This window comes from Lemur catta, chromosome 22 (genome assembly GCF_020740605.2).
Source record: "Lemur catta isolate mLemCat1 chromosome 22, mLemCat1.pri, whole genome shotgun sequence".
NCBI classification, from domain to species: Eukaryota; Metazoa; Chordata; class Mammalia; order Primates; family Lemuridae; genus Lemur; species Lemur catta.
The window spans coordinates 4,227,316-4,245,490 of NC_059149.1; the positions used below are offsets into that span (position 1 = coordinate 4,227,316).

At 41.1% G+C, this 18,175-nt stretch overlaps 2 long non-coding RNA genes across 8 annotated transcripts; one reads left to right on the forward strand and one right to left on the reverse strand.

The window, feature by feature from the left end:
- The first annotated feature begins 272 nt into the window (after positions 1 to 272).
- Positions 273 to 12,533, forward strand: LOC123626586. Of its 4 annotated transcripts, none has more exons than XR_006730921.1 (7): positions 273 to 568; positions 1,543 to 1,775; positions 1,876 to 1,966; positions 6,598 to 6,714; positions 7,602 to 7,797; positions 8,731 to 8,959; positions 12,259 to 12,533. It is a non-coding gene; the product is annotated as an uncharacterized LOC123626586 (long non-coding RNA). The 4 variants fall into 4 exon arrangements; XR_006730922.1 differs by lacking the exon at positions 273 to 568 and adding an exon at positions 1,352 to 1,439; XR_006730923.1 differs by lacking the exon at positions 273 to 568 and adding an exon at positions 1,368 to 1,439 and having other exon boundaries at positions 1,622 to 1,775.
- Positions 3,758 to 16,065, reverse strand: LOC123626588. Of its 4 annotated transcripts, none has more exons than XR_006730935.1 (3): positions 15,976 to 16,065; positions 12,201 to 12,318; positions 3,758 to 5,192 (listed from the first exon to the last, which is right to left on the reverse strand). It is a non-coding gene; the product is annotated as an uncharacterized LOC123626588 (long non-coding RNA). The 4 variants fall into 4 exon arrangements; XR_006730932.1 differs by lacking the exon at positions 15,976 to 16,065 and adding an exon at positions 15,816 to 15,912; XR_006730933.1 differs by lacking the exon at positions 15,976 to 16,065 and adding an exon at positions 15,812 to 15,912.
- Between the last annotated feature and the right edge of the window lie 2,110 nt (positions 16,066 to 18,175).

Sequence of the window (18,175 nt, forward strand, 5' to 3'; positions counted from 1 at the left end):
TTGAGACCTGAGTGTACTGGATCTGACATGTGGGCCCATCCTCTGGGCCCTGGAGATCAATCCCTGAACATAGCAGGGAGAAGCATACTGTTCCCAAGTCCCTCCTGGGATGTTCAAGCTGGATCAATGTCCCTCCACTTCGGGGTGTGTCCCACTCTGCTGAAATCACCAGCAACAGTACCAGGGATGGCCAGCAGGCAGTGCACTCACAGTCCAAGCACCTCTTTTTTCTGCTACAGGACCTCCAAAGAAAAGGTATGAGCTCCATTCCCTGTGGGAGCCTCTGTGTGGTGGCTCAATTTTTTCTCTCAGTAGCCATGGGAGGGGGAGGGGAAGGGAAGAAAAAGAGTCTAGGTGGAGGAAAGTCCACTCTCTGGTCTTCTTCAAACCTCTCTCTGGGAGGCAGTCCACCCAGAATGACGGGTGTGTGGAATCACTCTCATCATCCAGGACCCACTGCCCTCATGTGGCTCCTGCAGTCTGGGCCAGAGTTGAGAAATGTCTGTGTTGGGATGAGGAAGATGGAACCAGAATGTTTGGGGCACCCTGGTGAAGACAAAGGCAGCAGGTGTGTCAAAAAGCAATGTGGAATCTCCCATCTTGCTTGGGTCTGTGCGGCATGAGATGCACTAAGCGGTGCTGGGAGTCTGGTGCCCTTTTTGAAAGCAGCTCTCCACTCACTGGGAGCAGCATTGTCTGGGCTTGCGTCAACAGAATGTCTCTCCAGCACCTCAAGAGCCCAGGAAGAGTCTGAGATACAAGGGAGGGGTATGGTACTGGATCCAGGTACCCTTCCGCCTGGACTCCTAGCCTCTCTGGGCTTAATTCCCTGCCGGTGCCTTTCTCCTTCCAGTCTTGCTCTTCCTCTTCCCCTGGAGTCTCCTGTGGGTTCAGGAACCCTTCCTTAAGCCCCCTTTCTTATCTACATTTGTCTGTCTGTTTTTTCTCTTTCATCTAAAACTTCTCCTTCTATAGAGATGCTCTGGCTGGTGGTGCCTTCGGTCCACCATCTTACTCCCCATAACCATTTGGTTGTTTCTCATAACTTCTTTTCCTTTCCTGAAATTTTTAAGGTTTTCATTTCTTTCCAGACAATTCCTAATTGCTTATTGGCATGACCTCACTCAGTCTCATTGTAGGTGGGGCAGCGTAGAGGTTCAGTTGCCTGCTGGGCCCTGCTGACAACAGAAGTATGGGAAATCGAAGTGCTGATTAGCCTGGACTCTTCTACCTTGTCAGTGTGTTGATTCTGGGTTGCAGTGGTGGCTCAGCTTCCTACTTCTCTCCAGTGACTCCAGGGTAGGGAAGGTGACACTCACCTTGCCTCTCAGTGTGTGGGACTCTTTCTTATTGAGTTGAAGTGGAGGCTCAGCTTCCTACTGAACTCCAGTGCCATCAGGGCTGCAAAGATGACACTAGCTCTGCTTCACACTGTCTTGGTAAATCTTTTGCATGCTGGGTGGGTGTGGGGGCTCAGGTTCCCTCTGGACCCCATTGATACTACATTGCCAAGGGAACTGTAAAATTATTTCCTTTTGTCAGGCAGGGGATGGAGAACAGCTTCCTACTTTGTCTGTTGCTACCACTCCAAAGTGAAAATCATAATGCCTACTTTTGCCAGATGGGAAATAGAAGATGAGCTCCTTCGTTGGTGCCAGTAATACCAGCAGGCAAGAACATCAGAGCACGGCTGCTTCTGTTCAGTGGATACGAAGTCGATAATCTGCTCCCCAATGGACTCCACTGGAACCATCCTGGTATTTCATTGCAGTTGGGTGGGTATTGCCAGCAAGGTTTTCTGCTGTTAGGCCATTCTTTTCCAATCCTTTGGTTGGGAGAGCAGGCTTCTTGTTTTGTTTTGTCTGTGCCACTTAGTGGTCCTGATTGGAGGCTTCCGCAGCACTCTCTCCAGAGCATATGGGAAGAAATTGAAGACCCAAGGAACTCATCATTGTGTTATTCCCCAGTAAGTGCACCTTCTTTTCACCTTTCAGATGCTGAGGCTTCTCCAACTTGGCTAGATCCAGATTTGTATTGTCTTAAAGTTAAAATTTGTGTGTGTGTGTGTGTGTGTGTTTGTGTATTTGATTCCTTTTTAAATCCTTGAATCTTCTGGTGATTAGGTTGGAGATAATTAACATGCCAGCTGGGGAAAAAAAACTGTAATTTCCACAATAAAAACAATAGTCCTTCTGTGTGACAACTTCATTTGATTATCCTAAGAAATAATGAACTGGAGGCACAGATATAATGAGTGTTAATAGGGTCTCATTTGTGATTATCAACATTGTAAAACTTTTTCACAGCCTATTAAAGTCCTACTATTCTTCTATAAGTAAATGGGAGTCTGTGGATAGAATTATGTTATATAATATAATGGCTTTGAAACTGAATCATGGTCAAAGGTTAACCCAACAAGTTTGGGGAAAAGATCTCAGGAACTAACTCCGTCACTGTGGAGATGAGCACAATTTTCCAGGTACATTGATGCCTCTGAGAGAACCTGATGCCCCACGGCCCCAGTTCACTGAGTTCCCGGAGTGCCACCGACCAGACATGAATGTCCTGGTTCTAAAGCTCATGAGGCCCTGCGCTAGAGATGTATGAAGACTAGTGTACTAGTTTTCTGTTGTTGCATAACAAACTACCACAAATTTAGGGGCTTAAAACAACACTCATTTATTAACAAAGAGCTCCGAGTTTGGGTGGATTCTCTGCTCAGGGTATCAGAAGACTGAAATCAAACTGATATCCAGGTGGGTTTTTTGTCTGCAGGCTCTATGGAGAAGTCTGCATCCAAGCTCATTCAGGTTGCTAGAATTCAGTTCCTCACAGTTTTAGGGATGGGGTCTATTTCTTTGCTGGGTGCTAGCCAAGGTCCAATCTTGGCATCTTATAACTATCTGCACTCCATCTCATGGGTTTTCTTCTGTCTTCAAGCAAGCAGTGATGTGTCAGGTCCACTTGTGCTTCAAATCTTTTTGACTTTCCCTTCTGTACCAGCCAGAGCAAGGTTTGTGTTTAGAATTCCTCCTCCCACAGCGAACCTTCATGAATCTTTTATCGACAGAGTCTACATTCAGGTCCTTCTGGGAACTCTCAGAGGGACCTTCGTGGTGAGACGTTCTAGTCAGTCGCCACATGGTGTTCACATCTTGATCCTTTTCCTCTTCGTGGGTCCAGCAGTGTCCTCCTGCTTGTGCACACTCACAGGTCCCATAATCCTCCTCAGGTCACCACCACTTTCACCTGGTAAGGCTGAAAATTCCACCAGTGCCAAAGCAGGAGATTCTTTGAGGTGCTCCACGATGAGGGGTGGGATGGGGAGAGACGGTCATCTTCTCATCTTTTGTTTACATGCTTTAAAAGTAGTGTTAACATTTCAAAGCTTTTAGTGGTGCAGTGTTTTCTTTTGCTTTTTTACATATGATTCTTTGTCCCTTCCTCCATGGGTCTCAGGCATCAACCAACAGCCCTGGGCTAGGTGATGAATCTAATGATCAACCGCCAGCATCTCATCCAGACAAGATTTCTGCTAGGGTATCTAAGCTTTGGTCTCACTTTGACTCATGACCAGTAACTTCATGAAGGTATTCAGTGTTGCCCCCAAATTCTAACATGTTCTCTAGTCTGCTGATGCTCCCACGGTATTTTTTTTTAATATTTCACAGCTTTTCTTCCTGCAAACCTCCAAAACCTCCAGTGCTCACTCTTTGGTCGAGGTCCTTCTTCCTACTGAGACTGAGAAAACAGAAACAATCAGAAGGGATCTTCCATATTTTCTCCACACCTGTCCACCTGCATGCTGTGTGTGTCTATGCCCTGGCCTTCTCTCCTGATGCCATAGGCATGCTCACTGCCCATGCCCCTTTCACACCAAACCCTCCCCCTTGCACTAGAATCTATCTACCATCTTCTACACACGGATATACCTCTAGACATTGACCAATGCCCCCTCATGCACTGAGAATTTCTCCTCACTATTATTTTGTAATTTTTGCTTCTCGAAAATAAATAATACCTTTTTTTTTTTACCATATATTCTCCTCAAGCCACTCTATTTCTCTTTTCCAATTTATATCAATATTTATAGTTTTCAATTCTTCTCCTCCAATTCTATGTAGAACTCATACAAGCCATCTTCCCCTTCTCCCAACTTTGCCATGGTCAGTCACCATTGGCCTCTTCCTAGATCCAAAGTTTAATTCTTAGCCTTCACCTTAATTTAATATTGGAGTAATCATTGGCCTTGTTCATCCCCACTCTTGTCTAGTTTTAAAGCTGTCTTCATTTGGCTTCTAGAACACCACATTGTCTCATTTATCCTCCTACATCAGGAACCATTCCTTTGCAGACTCCTTTGATAGTTTGTTTTCATTCTTCTTTGTTTTTATTTTCTAAACTTATTTCAGAGGGAAGTTTATATAGTCTGATGACTTTAAATAGCATCACTGTGCTGATGGCTCATCATTGTATATATCCAGCCTGGTCCCACACTCCTGATCTACAGTCTGGGATGTCCAGTTGCCTGTGGGGTCACTTAGCCTTTGTACCTGGGAGTCATTTGGAATCACTATTCTCCCATTCTTCTGCTTTGCAATCTTCTCCCTCTCCAATCTTTCTGGTTTTCAGTTAATGGCAACCACATCATACCAGTAGCTTAGGAAAGTGTTCTTGCTGTCATCCTTGCTGTCTCTCTTTCACTTAAACCCATATGTCATATATCCACCAGTGCCGGGGCCCTAAATTATACTTTTATCTGGTATCTGTGAGGCCTCACTGCCTCTCCACCACTGCTCTCACCCAAATAGCATCATCTTTTGCTGTAGTTTTTATTGTCCTTTTCTATCTCAGATGGCCTCTGCTGCCTTAGTCCTCGCCCATCCACATTTTATTCTCAGAAACCAGAAGAGGGTCTTGCCTTCAAGACAGTGCAAGCCACCCCACAGTTCAAACACCTAAGATGGTTTCAGGTGACACAGCAAAGCCCAGATTCTTCCCCAGGGCTAACAGATCCCTCCTGCCACTCCCAGTGCTCCTCTCTGACCTCATCCCTGTCTTCTCCGCCTTGTTGGTTTTGCTGTTATGCTTTTCCCTGAACATGCCAGCATCTTGCCTCAGTTCCCCTCTATCTGCTGTTCACTCTGTCATCAGGGTTTTGTAGACATGGCCCAGGCTTGGCTTCCTCTTTGCTGGAGATACAATATGACAATGGTGTCAGAACTTCTCTGACCTCCCTATGAAAACAAAGAACCCTACTGCTCTCCTCCATTCTATGCAGAGTTTATTCTCCTCCATGCTTTACTTAAAAATATATTTTGAAATAATTTTAGATTTAAGGAAGAATTCCAGAGACTGCACAGAATTTCCACATGTCCTTTTCTCAACTTCCCCTAAGGTTTACATGTTATTTAACTATAATACATTTAACAAAACTAAAAAAAATAAATAACATTGCTATGGTACTATTAACTATATTGTGTAATTCATTAGAATTTTACCATTTTTCCATTCCTATTTTTGTCTGTTCCAGGATCCAGTACTAGATACAGTGTTGTGTTTAGTCATTATGATTCTGTAGTCTTCCCAAATCTTGACAGTTTCTCACTTTTTCCTTGTTTTTCATGACCTTGGCACTTTTTGTGAATACAGATTATATATTTATAGAATTCCCCTAGTTTATGCTTCTCTGTCTAGTTTGGGGCTATGGATTTGTGGAAAGACTAACACAAAGGCGAAGCGACCTTTTCCTCACATCATACGGGGGCAAGATATCACTGCTGACATTAACCATGATCACCTGGTTAAGGTGGAGTCTGCCAGGTTTCTCCAATGTGAACTTACTATCTTTCCCTTTCCACACTGTGTATGTTATAATTGCATCAGACTAACCACAGCAGGTAGTAAATATGTGGTTAAATATATATTGAGCTTTTACAAATCTCGTTTTCAGGTTTCACCCAATAATATCGATCCGACCTTGGATCTTGCCTGCAGCGACTACTGCTGTGGTGTTCTAATAGTGATTTCCTATTTCCCCATGTTTTCTACATAAATTATTGGAAACTCTTCATAGGAAAGATGATTCCTCTCTCCCATTTATTTATCCATCATATTATTTTTATGAGTATGACTCATGTATATTTATATTTCACTTTGGATTATAACCCCCCAATATCACACTATTTCTTGTTGTTGCTCAGATAGTGCTAGCTTTGGCAATTGGTAGCTTGTTCAGGTAAGCTCTATGCCTCTTTGACGTGCCCTCTCCTTTTCTTCTTGGACACTTTTTAAATTTGTTTTTGGCACCACAGGATGCTCCAGGATCATCTGGTATTTTCATTGGCCTGGTCCTAGAATCAATCATTTCTCCAAAGACCTGATTCCTTATAGTTGAAAATGTTATTTAGAAACCAAGAAATAAAAAAAACTAATAAAATGAAAGATAAAAAAATAGAAACCAAGATTTATTTTCATTGCTTCTTGGCAGTCAGAACTAGAAAATCTGTGTGTGTATGAACCCATGGTTATACTTATATCTCTATATAATCTGTATATTCATCTCTTTATATACTGATATCTCCAACCTTCATCCAGCACCACAGGATTTTTGCGCTTTCAATGTGGTGAAGTTGAACACTATAAGTGAGAGATTGAAGAAAGCACAAGAAAGGTATTTTAGAAAAATTCAAACAAGTCAATCTATTTTTACAGGTTAGTTAAGTGTGAAATGCACTTACTTTATTTCACTGCACATTATATTTTTGATGTGTACATTGTGTGTGTTTCCTCTGTTTCCATTACAGCAATTGGATTTGTAGATTTCTAGAAGGAAGGTTGCCTCTGTTGCTCCCTTTAGCTTTTTTAGTTTCTGTCATCATTGTAACTAAATGGATCTTTGAGAAGGCTGATACTCCTTAGAGAATCATTTGATTATTTGGGACAGTTAGCATAAAAGAAGACTATTAGGAAAAGAAAAAAATTGTGATTTAGAAATTGTACCATATTCTTGAATTGTATTTCTGTTAAATTGTTCAAATTTTAAAATTTTAAATTACTCCTATTTTTCTTTGGACTATCAGATCACATAAGTAGTAATTGAGGAATGATTCAATTCTTTATAAGCCAGATGAAATTATCAATTTAGTTGACAATTGATGTTAAATGTTTTAAACCTCAGCTTCTTTTGTCACATATTTAAAATTGCTCTCTGAGGTTGGGTGTAGTGGCTCATGCCTCCCAGGGTGGTTGAGGTGGGAGGATCACTTGAGGCCAGGAGTTTGATACCAGCCTGGGCATCATAATGAGACCTGATCTCTACAAAAAGTAATAAAATGCATGGTGGTGCACACCTGCAGTCCCAGCTACTCAGGAGGTAGAGGCAGGAGGATAGGTTGAGCTCAGGAATTTGAGGCTGCAGTGAACTATGATTGGGCCACTGCACTCCAATCTGGGTGACAGGAGACATTGTCTTGAAAATTTAAGATAAAATAAAATAAAATAAAATAAAATGGCTGTCTGATTTAAAAGTGAAGGAAACAAATATGCAAGAATTGTTCAGGTTGTCACTGCTAAAAATGTATCCTTTTAATTTGATTCAGGCGCAAGCAGCATCTGAAGAATACAGAGAACTTCACTTAGAAGTCAGATGGAACTCAGAATGAAAGATCTTGAATCTGAAGTCTCCAACAGGAAAACTTCTTGAGAAGTCTTTCATTATATTGAATTGGGAAAATACAAGCACTTCTATCAATTAGAATTGGAAGCTAGAAAATACTTGTCAAACAAAATTAAAAAGTAAGTCAAAGTATGGAATAGAAAATAAATTTAGTTCATTAATTTGCCTTGAAAACATGCTTTTTAGTGAGACAGGTTTATGACATTAGTGGGACATGAAAGCTAAGTACATACTATAATTTTAATGGTAGTCCAGAACAGTTTATATCTCTCCATCTTTTTTGTTTTATTATGACTTTCTTTCCCCTTAATATTCTCATGTCATTAACCTGACCTAATAGGCTTTCAGCTAAGTATTTTTGAAGTCTTATAATTTAGACAATGATGCTGTTATAAAATTGCTTGTTACCAGTCCCTAAATAGAAATATTAATGAGTTTATCTACTTTTTGAAAGATTACAAAGTAAACCAAAAGAGTCAATTACTGCAGCTACTCTTGGTGGTTTCTGGCACTCAGTATATTAACTTCTTTATACTGCCTTACTAAATACAATAATTTCTACCTTTTCTTAGTGATAAGCATTTTACTGTATGTATCTAAGGAGTACAATGTTGTGTTTTGATCTACTTACACATAGTGAATGGCCATTATAGTCAAGCTAATAACATATTTCCAATAGGTTAGTAATGTTTCACTTACTAACCCTTTAAATACAAGTATTTCTAATGACACCCTCAAGAATGTTATAAATAGATCCATTCCAGAAGGCAGCAAGTGTTACCTGTTAAGCCTCACATTATTGTTAGACATTTCTCTCTGCTCCTTACTTCATTTGAATTACTATTTTCAGACATTCCCCTAGGAATGCTTATACGTCTTTAGAACAATTGCAAAACTATAACTGCACAGAGTCGGCGTGCTGTGACACATTTTCCGAGTTAAAACACTATTTAGTGGGAAATTCCATTTTCTCTCAAGGTCACTTTTTAAAAATATAATCACTGAGGAATCATTTAGGAAAAAAATGAACTACTAAACTTTGTCTTTTGCAGTCTTCACAGAACTACTGAGAGACTAGCAGCATTCAGTAGCAATCTTTTTGTGGAGACAGGAGACCAGAACTTTCTTTACCACTCATGGACAGTCCTATAGTCACCTCCTGGTGGCAATCTTAATAATGGTTTAGGTCTTCACAGAGAATTTACTTCAAAAGAATACTCAACGTTCTCTTTTTCCTGCCCATGGACTTCACATACCGGCATGAAGAACAACTTGAGTGAGGTTAGTTATATTATCTTCTTTCCTTTGGGTTTCCGAATTCTGATATAATACTTGTTTTTATTTGGTGAAATACTGAGTTTTTTAAAGGACCTATGCATGCTAAGTAAAGGTTATAATTTTCTGTGTTAATAAAGAGAGGAAAGAGAAATTTTTCCATTTTCTTAAAGTCCCTGCAGCTCTCATTTTTAAGAGATACCCATGTAGTAATATTAATGCTATTCAATATATGTAATGAAAATGATGCTTTTTAAATTTCTTTAAAAGCTGCATATAAGTTAAATTTTAGAGATTGAATCTTATTGGCTAATAACAGAAAGTATATTGAGAGGTGCTTTGGCTTCCTTCTAATTGATTTTAGTTTGACTGTGGTTGTGATTCATAACACTTTTAAGGTTTTCCTCTACCATATCAAATTTTCCACCCTTAATCATAAGGGAATGATTGGCATGCAAACACTTAACCACATCTGGATGTTTATTATTTATAACAAGCCAAGATAAATAAGCTTTATGAATTAAATAAACCTGTAGAACTACAAAGATTAACTTCTCTTTTTAAATTAAAAGATTTGTCTTTTTCTTACACATAAGTAGTAATACATCTTTAATTCCCATGGTAATTATAGCATTTTTATCTCAATTCTGTAAAATGTGCCTGTTGATGGGCAATTGCACAGCACTTTTTAAATAGTTAAATCAAGCAAACATTTGAATTTTTAAAATGGCATTCACTTTTGTCTCTCTGTGTTGGTATCATTTGAATGATTGTGACTATGATTGCAAAGACCATCAAGAGTCTTTAAACAGCAATGATGACCAAACAGAATCAATTATATTCTTCCTACCCAGAACTCCATGGAATGCCAAACATGGTGCCCATGTCCCCTGAAGATGTAAGAAGAGCATCCCAATCCAAAATTTGATTTCACCAAAGAATCTATTTCTGGAAAATCTCAAAATGTATTCAACAATGAAAAGCTATGGTAATTGTAGAGCTGCTTAGGAAAAAAAAATAGTTCAAGTATACTTGACCCAGTTTAAGATATTTGTTCAATGTTTCACCATTTTTGACTAGGGGAAGAATTTTAAAGGCTCGGCACGGTAGTGCATACAGCAGTGCATACGGCAGTGCCAGCTACTTGGGAGGCTTAGGCAGGAGGATAGAGGGACAATATCTTTTATATAAAAGATTTAAATAAGAAACTTCTAGATGAGAACATTTACAATATAGTTTGAAATGTTTTCACACATTTCATAAACAAGTAGATAATTGCATCTATAAGTAGTCAGATGTTTCAGAAACTTGGTACTAATTTCTGAAAATAAATCAAAGTAACAATTAAAGAACCATATATTTTTTGCCTTATTCTAATTCTAGAAGATCATGAATCTAAGAAACTAGGTTTGAAAACTGGCTGTAATGCATATTTTTCCTTTTTTCAAGCAAATTTTATGAACTCTTTGTGTTCATATGAAAAAACGTTAGTCATAATACAGACAGCAAAATATTTTTATTTAATCTCTGCCACAATATTCACATGACATTATGATAGTGCCACTTTCCTCATGTGTATATTTAAGATTTTAAGCTAAAAAGTTAGCAGCATAAAGCATATTTTAAAATTTTAATTTTCTAGAAGTGGACTATAGCAACTTAATTTTAAGGAAAAATCCATCAAAGTGAGAAGAACTCATCATACTTTTATATAAAAGGCAGGATTTTTCTAAGAATTACAAAGTAACACATTCATGCGAAAATCTTACTTGAATTCTGCACCCTTTGTACTGATAAGAGAAAATGCTACCCTTTTGAAATGATGTATATTCAATAGACCAATATTAATTGTGCTTTTTATTAGATGAATGTAAGTAGCATCACACATATATATTCTCTATTGTCTGCATGTAAATAAATAGGAATTTTATTTTATTTCTGTGATTATTTTTCTATTTAAGCACTTCTCAAGTGAAGTTTAGTCTTTGCAATCGTCTCATGAAAATATATCTGATTTACCTAAATATTATAAATAGTATTTGACTTATTTGAGATGTGGCAGGAATATTATGAAGAAATAACTATAGAACTGGAAGAAGGTATCCTGTCAAATTTTATGAATGAAACTGAGATTAACAAAATGATTTCTGAGATCAACTGTAAAAAACAAGTGGCTTTCCTCTCCATTGTTTGGTTAATAGATACTGCATTAAATATTTCCTCATCCACACATGTAATTAAAGATGTGGAAACACTAGCATTCATACTGAAGAGTATACTTGTGCCTCATGATTGCATCATCACGTTTCATAGCTTTTTACAAATCTCATGAAGTGTATGTAACTTTTTTTTTCTGGCTCTACACTTTATTTACTCCTGCCATCCCCATGAATCTGTCAGTGTGTCAGCCAGCACACTGGAACTATTCTCAGAAAACCAAGGCATCATCAACTTTCTACCTTTAGGTTAGCAACTTCAGGCCAAAAGACCCCAGATTCACTAGCAACATTTAGCCAAGCACTTGCAGTTCACATGCAGTCACCTGACGGGTGACATTGTAAATGAGTCATTCACTATATCATTGGTGTACTTTTGCCCTCAGAAAAAGTTCCATATTTCTTAGCATGGGAGAAAGCACCCATATTAATGTGGTTCTTGTTAGTTTATTCAGCCTTATCTCTTACCACGTACCTACTCTGCCCCTTTGCCGTAGCATCTCACTAAACTCCACTACCTAGAATTCTACAGCATTCCTCCTCATGTCCAGCACTTTGCATTTGCTGCTGCCCTCTATCTGGCACACATTTTCCTTGTCTCTCAGCTGTCAACTTCCATATCACTGCATCACAAAGTTTATAGTGTTGGAGAGAAGACTTAGACATATGGCCCTTCTGTGTGTTCCAATTGTGCCTTCTTTTAAACTTGTTATAGTCTCTATGACTCTGCATGGAAATTGCCTATTTGTCTGTTTTGTTTTTCATAGTATACTATATGATTATTGAGGTCAATGATGTGGCTGTATTATCCTTACCTTGTATACCAGTGCTTGTCATAGTACCTTAGCACATGGTTGTTAACTGAATGAAGACTCAGAAAAGCAGAAGCTCTGATACCTAACCACAATGACAATTAATTCAATGTGCAACTACAGGCAAATTATATTTAATAATAATTTTATATTACATTTGTACATACATACTTTTTATTATTAACATGCTGATACACTTCTTGACTCTTTTTTACTCACTTTCACTTAGTTCCAATGAAATCTGTTAGGTAAAGAATACTCTGTCTTTCCTTTCCAGATGCTGCTGGATATTCTCCTGTGGAAGAGCTTCTTCTCTAGATTCACTGATGAGTCAAATCTAAATGAAGACATTCTTTAGAAAGCATCATGGAAATATGTGCCAATTTTTAAAAAAAAAAAATATACAATGTGAAAGACTTTTAAGTAGGTCTTGCAAATGAAAGCCAGTTTTACATCCTCAGACTGCCAAAATGTTAGCTGTTTATAATTTTAATTTTAAGCACTGATTTATATGACTCTTTCTTCTTGGAGAAATAAAATTTGCCTAAGGCTTTTCATTTTTCTGATCATTCATTCCTTCATTTGTTTATTTCTGATTAACTTTTGGAAACAGTCTTAAAGTTAGAGAAAAGTTTCAAGTTCCAAATGCATACACAGAACATATCTAGGCTCAATCAGAAAGAAATAGAATTCCCGACCAGACCAATATCAAGCACAGAAATTGAAGCAGCAATTAAAAGTCTTCCAACAAGAAAAAAATGTTCCAGACCAGATGGATTCACATCTGAATTTTACCAAACTTACAAAGAAGAACTCACGCCTATACTGCAGAAATTATTCAACAACATTGAGAAGGATGATATCCTCCCCACCTCATTCTGTGAAGCCAATATCACCTTGATGCCAAAGCCAGGAAAAGATGTAGCAAAAGAAAGAAAACTACAGATGAAAATCACTGGTGAATATAGATGCAAAAATCCTCCACAAAATTTTAGCAAACCAAATCCAAGAGCATTTATAAAAGTAATTCACCATGACCAGGGGGTGGGGTCCACTTTATCCCAGGGATGCAGGGATGGTTCAACATATGCAAATCTATAAATGTAATTTACCACATAAATAAAGAAAGAATAAAGACCATATGATTCTCTCAATAGATGCAGAAAAATCATTTGATAAAATACAGTGCACTTTTATGTTAAAAACTCTTAACAAAATAGGCATAGATGGAACATTCCTTAAAATTATTGAGGCCATATATGATAAACCCACAGCCAATATCATACTGAAAGGGGAAAAATTGAAAGCATTCCCACTTAACACTGGAACCAGACAAGTTTGCCCACTACCTCCATTTCTATTCAACATAGTGCTGGAAGTGCTTGTCATAGCAATCAGACAAGAGAAGGGAATTAAGGGTGTCTGATCAGGGGCAGAAGAAGTCGAACTCTCACTCTTTGCTGATGATATGCTATTATACCTAGAAAATCTCAAGGATTCAAACAAGAGACCCCTGGAATTGATATATAAATTTAGTGAAGTCTCAGGATACAAACTTAATGCACAAAAATCAATGGTATTCATATATGCCAATAACAGTCAAGCCAAAAATGAAATAAAAAATGTAACACCTTTCACAATAGCATCAAAGAAAATTAAATATTTAGCAATATATATAACGAGGTGAGAGATATGTATAGGGTGAACCTATGAAACACTGAGAAAGTGTAGAGGATGTGCACAGATGGAAATCCCTACCGTGTTCATGGATTGGTAGAATCAATATTGTTAAAATGTCCATTCTACTTAAAGTGATCTATACAATTAATGCAATCCATATCAAAATTCCACCATCATCCTTTACAGATTTAGGAAAAATAATTCTACACTGCTTCTGGAACCAGAGAAGACCTTGTATAGCCAAAGCAATCTTAAGCAAAAAGAACAAATTGGGAGGCATCAGTCTGCCAGACTTCAATCTTTACTACAAGGCTATAGCAGCCAAAACAGTATAGTACTGGCGCAAGAACAGAGATACAGACTTTTGGAATAGGACGGAGATCCCAGATATAATACCATCCTCATATTGTCATCTAATCTTCGACAAAGCACACAAAAGCATACATTGCAGAAAAGAATTTCTATTCAATAAGTGGTGCTGGGAAAACTGGATATCCACACATAGAAGATTAAAATTAGATCCCCACCTCTCACAAAAATCAACTCACATTGGATAAAAGACTTAAACCTAAGGCATGAAATCTTAAGAATTCTGGAAGAAATGTTGGGAAGTCTCTTAGACATTGGCCTAGGTAAAGGATTTATGAAGAAGATCCCCAAAGCAATCACAACAGCAACCAAAATAAATAAATTGGATCTGATCAAATTAAAAAGCTTTTGCACAGCCAAGGAAACTGTCATTAGAGTGAATAGACAGCCTACAAAATGGGAGAAAATATTTGCTTTCTATACATCCAATAAAGGGCTGGTAACAAGAATCTATATAGAACTTAAGAAAATCAACATGGAAAAATCAAACAACCCCATCAATAAATGGGCAAAGGACATGAACAGAAACTTTTCAAAAGACAGAATAATGACCAGCAAACATATAAAAAGTGCTCAACATCTCTAACCATCAGGGAAATGCAAATCAAAACCACAATCAGATATCACTTAACTCCAGTGAGAATGGCCTTTATCAAAAAGTCCCAAAACAATACATGTTGGTGTGGATGCAGAGAGATAGGAACACTCATACAGTGCTGGTGGGACTGCAAATTAGTGCAATCGCTGTTGTAAGCAATATGGAGATATCTCAAAGAGATCCAAATAGACCTACCATTTGATCCAGCAATCCCATTACTGGGCATCTACCCAAAAGAACAAAAGATATTCTATAAAAAAGACATCTGCATTCAAATGTTTATTGCAGCAAAATTCACAATTGCGAAGAGGTGTTAACAACCCAAGTGCACGTGAATACATGAGTGGGTTAATAAAATGTGGTATATGTATACCATGGAGTAGTACTCAGGCCTAAGAAACAATGGTGAATGGGTTAGGGTTAGAACTAGGGTTAGGGTTAGGGATTAGGGTGTGGGTAAGCATTAGGGTGCTCAATACATTTGCTGCTTGGTGGATGTTAGGTAAATGTTGGTTAACCGAGTTACCTTCCCTCCACTAGCTAGGGATTGTGGAGGTCCTGGAGGTCCCTGCTACTGTGTTTACGCTTTAACCAAAACTTTAGAAGAAACGCAGCGGCCCCAAGGGAATTGAGGAAAGCACCGTTCTGCTGGTCGTTGAGGGGCAAATTCAGAAGCTGAATTTCTAAAAGTTGCCCCAAAGCTGTTCAACCCTATGTGTGGAATTTTAAACCTTCGCGGGGCTGGGAAGGAGGCAAGACTACGAAGTGACGCACAGATCACACGGGATTTGTGATGCCCCCGCACAAGACAGGCTACGTAGGATGAGGATTACTGAACTTGAAGCCTGGCTCTCTGCCACTACCTGACCTGGAACGAGTCCCTTAAGTTTTGACTAAGTCCCCTGTCCCCTCCATCTGTGAAATACGGAGGATGTGGGCTCCATAATAATACCCAGGCATTTAGGTTCTACCCTTTGCCAGGTGAGGCGTTTCCCACGTTCTCTCTTTCGATCCTTGGAAGAACAGCGGTCGATTTTACTCACCAACCCCATTTTACCCGGGACGTGCAGTTCAGTGTTTAAGGAGCACGCCCCAGGTCACACAGCCAGACGCGGCGGAGCTACATTCCAATCCACAGGGTCCGAATCTGACAGCAGAGTACCTGCCCTAACATTTCTCTCACCTACCCCGATGCCGCCACCTCCTCTTCTTCCCTAAACTGGCCTCCAGCGCGCCCTTTTGCTACTGGACATGCTCTGTCGCTCTGGAACAGTTTTCACTCTGCCTCGGGAAATTTTTCACACCTCTCTGGGAACCGAGCCTGCCCCGCCCACACCTCCTCCTCACCGGATTGGTCGAACTTCGAGAGGCGGAGATAGAGGGACAGGGAGCGAGGAGGCCCAGATGACCTCCCAACGCCCCAGTGCTCTGAGAGTGCGTGCGTTCCTGTGAGAGAGCACAAGAGGCCCAGGGACGCACACGGTGGGCGGGGACAGGAATTGGAAAACTGGGGGGGGGGTAATGGGCTGCCGTTGCCATGGCAATGACGCCGGCATCGGGGAGCGACCCTGGCCCCTTGCCCGGTAGCGCGCATGCACACAGAGACATGCACGAGCCCGCTCGGCCCCTCCCCACAGCCAGGCTGGGGGGAAAGGTCAAACTCAAGGGCGGGCCTGACCGGCGGGAGGGAGCCCCCGCCCCGCGCCGTGACGACTGCGGACCCGCCGAGCCCCGCTCCCGCCGCGGCCCGGGGTGCGGGCGGGCGGCCCCTCAGCGGGAGCCGGTCAGGTGAGCCCGGCTGGAGGAGAAGGTGTCCGGAGAGGAGAGGACGCCGCGAGCTCAGTCCCCCGCGGGACCCCCTTCCGGGGGCGCCGACGGGCTCCGGGCGCGGCCTCTGGGGGGTCGTGGGCACCTCGGACGGGCGAGCGGGCGCCGCTCTGCGACGGGGTGCGGCCGCCGGGCCGGGTGTGGGTGCGACCGGGTGGGGACGGCGGGTGGGCGCGGGCCGGGACGGCTTCGGGACACGCGCGGCGGGCGGTCGGGGGAGCCCCGCGCTCGCGACGAGGCGCCCTGCTGCGCCGGGGCCAGCGAGGGGGGCGCGGGTCAGGGCCCCGGGCGGAGCGGGCCGGAGCGGGCCGGGGCTGGGCCGGGCGGGACCAGGGTGGACAGATCCGCCCGGGAGGCGCCAGGGCCCGGTCTGTGCGCGTGGCCAGGCCGGTGCTTGACGTTTGCTGCCTGTGGGAATTTCAGGACTAACCGATAAAAAAGTTACTCGGGAGACGGAGCCGCTTGACTGTCACGCGTTCTTCCCCGTGCATGCGGGAGATGGGTTGGTCTTGCATACACAGCACACACGAAACTGAATCTATGCCCAGTGGGCTTTAAAAATAATAAAAACTCCAAAGCCCCTGAACAAGGTTAGACGAGTTTCAGGTGTCAGGCTTCGTGTTCCGTGGGAGAGAAATATAAAAGGACGCCCAAGTACTTGATGTGCCCAAGCAGTCAGGCTTTTGTAATCAGCTTCGAAGCGCATCACAGTGGTGTGTAGTTGTAAGGGCCAGGGTTAAGGAGTCACGTTGACCCAGCGCCGCCGGGTTGGAGCCTCCCTGAGAGTCACCTAGAAAACTGTCACCAGCCCACTGCTGCGCTGACTGTGAATGAGCAGTGCTGTCGCTGGCTTTTCCCTTTCATGTTTTCCACCGTCATAATGTACGCGGGTATGCTACCTGCTTACGGAATGTGAGAATGAATTACCCATAAACTCTCCACTTGGAAGTTACTAGGCAGGAGCTCTGGCATGTGTCTTTTTTCAATATTTGAAAGTTGTTTGGAGATTTCAGATATAATGGATTCAAATTGATAGGGATTTTTTGAGTATAAATCATACCAAGTGAGTAATGTGGGTTTTTTTTTGTTTTGTTTGAGACTGGGTTTCACTCTTTCACCTGGGCTAGAGTGCAATGGCCTCGTCATAGCTCACCACAGCCTCAAACTCCTGAGCTCAAACGATCCTCCTGCTGCAGCCTCCAGAGTGGCTGGGACTACAGACGCTATGCCCAGTTAATTTTTCTATTTTTAGTACAGATAGGGTCTGGCTCTCGCTCAAGCTGGTCTTGAACTCCTGAGCTCCAGCAATCCTCTCACCTCGGCCTCCCAGAGTGCTAGGATTACAGGCATGAGCCACCGTGCCTGGCCTTGGTGATTATTTTCTATCAGGTACTTATCCATATTCATTTTAGGCTAATAATAATTTTGTTCAAATACATTCTCTACACTCTTAAGGCTGATTTCATTGATCCCAAGTGAATTTCTTTTCCTAGAGGAAGGTAATTGCATGTTTTGACAAAAGACTCAATGGAAAAATTCTACTTTATTCTACACAGTTCTACCAGTCAGAAGTAATTTGGATATTCTGTATATTACAATTCTGCTTGTCAGAATTCTGAAATTGAAATATTTCATATGTGCTAAATATTTGCCATTTCCCAGGGGCAGTGAGCTGTTTACATACATTCTGCTCTGTGCCCAGCAGTGCCGGGCTTCCTCC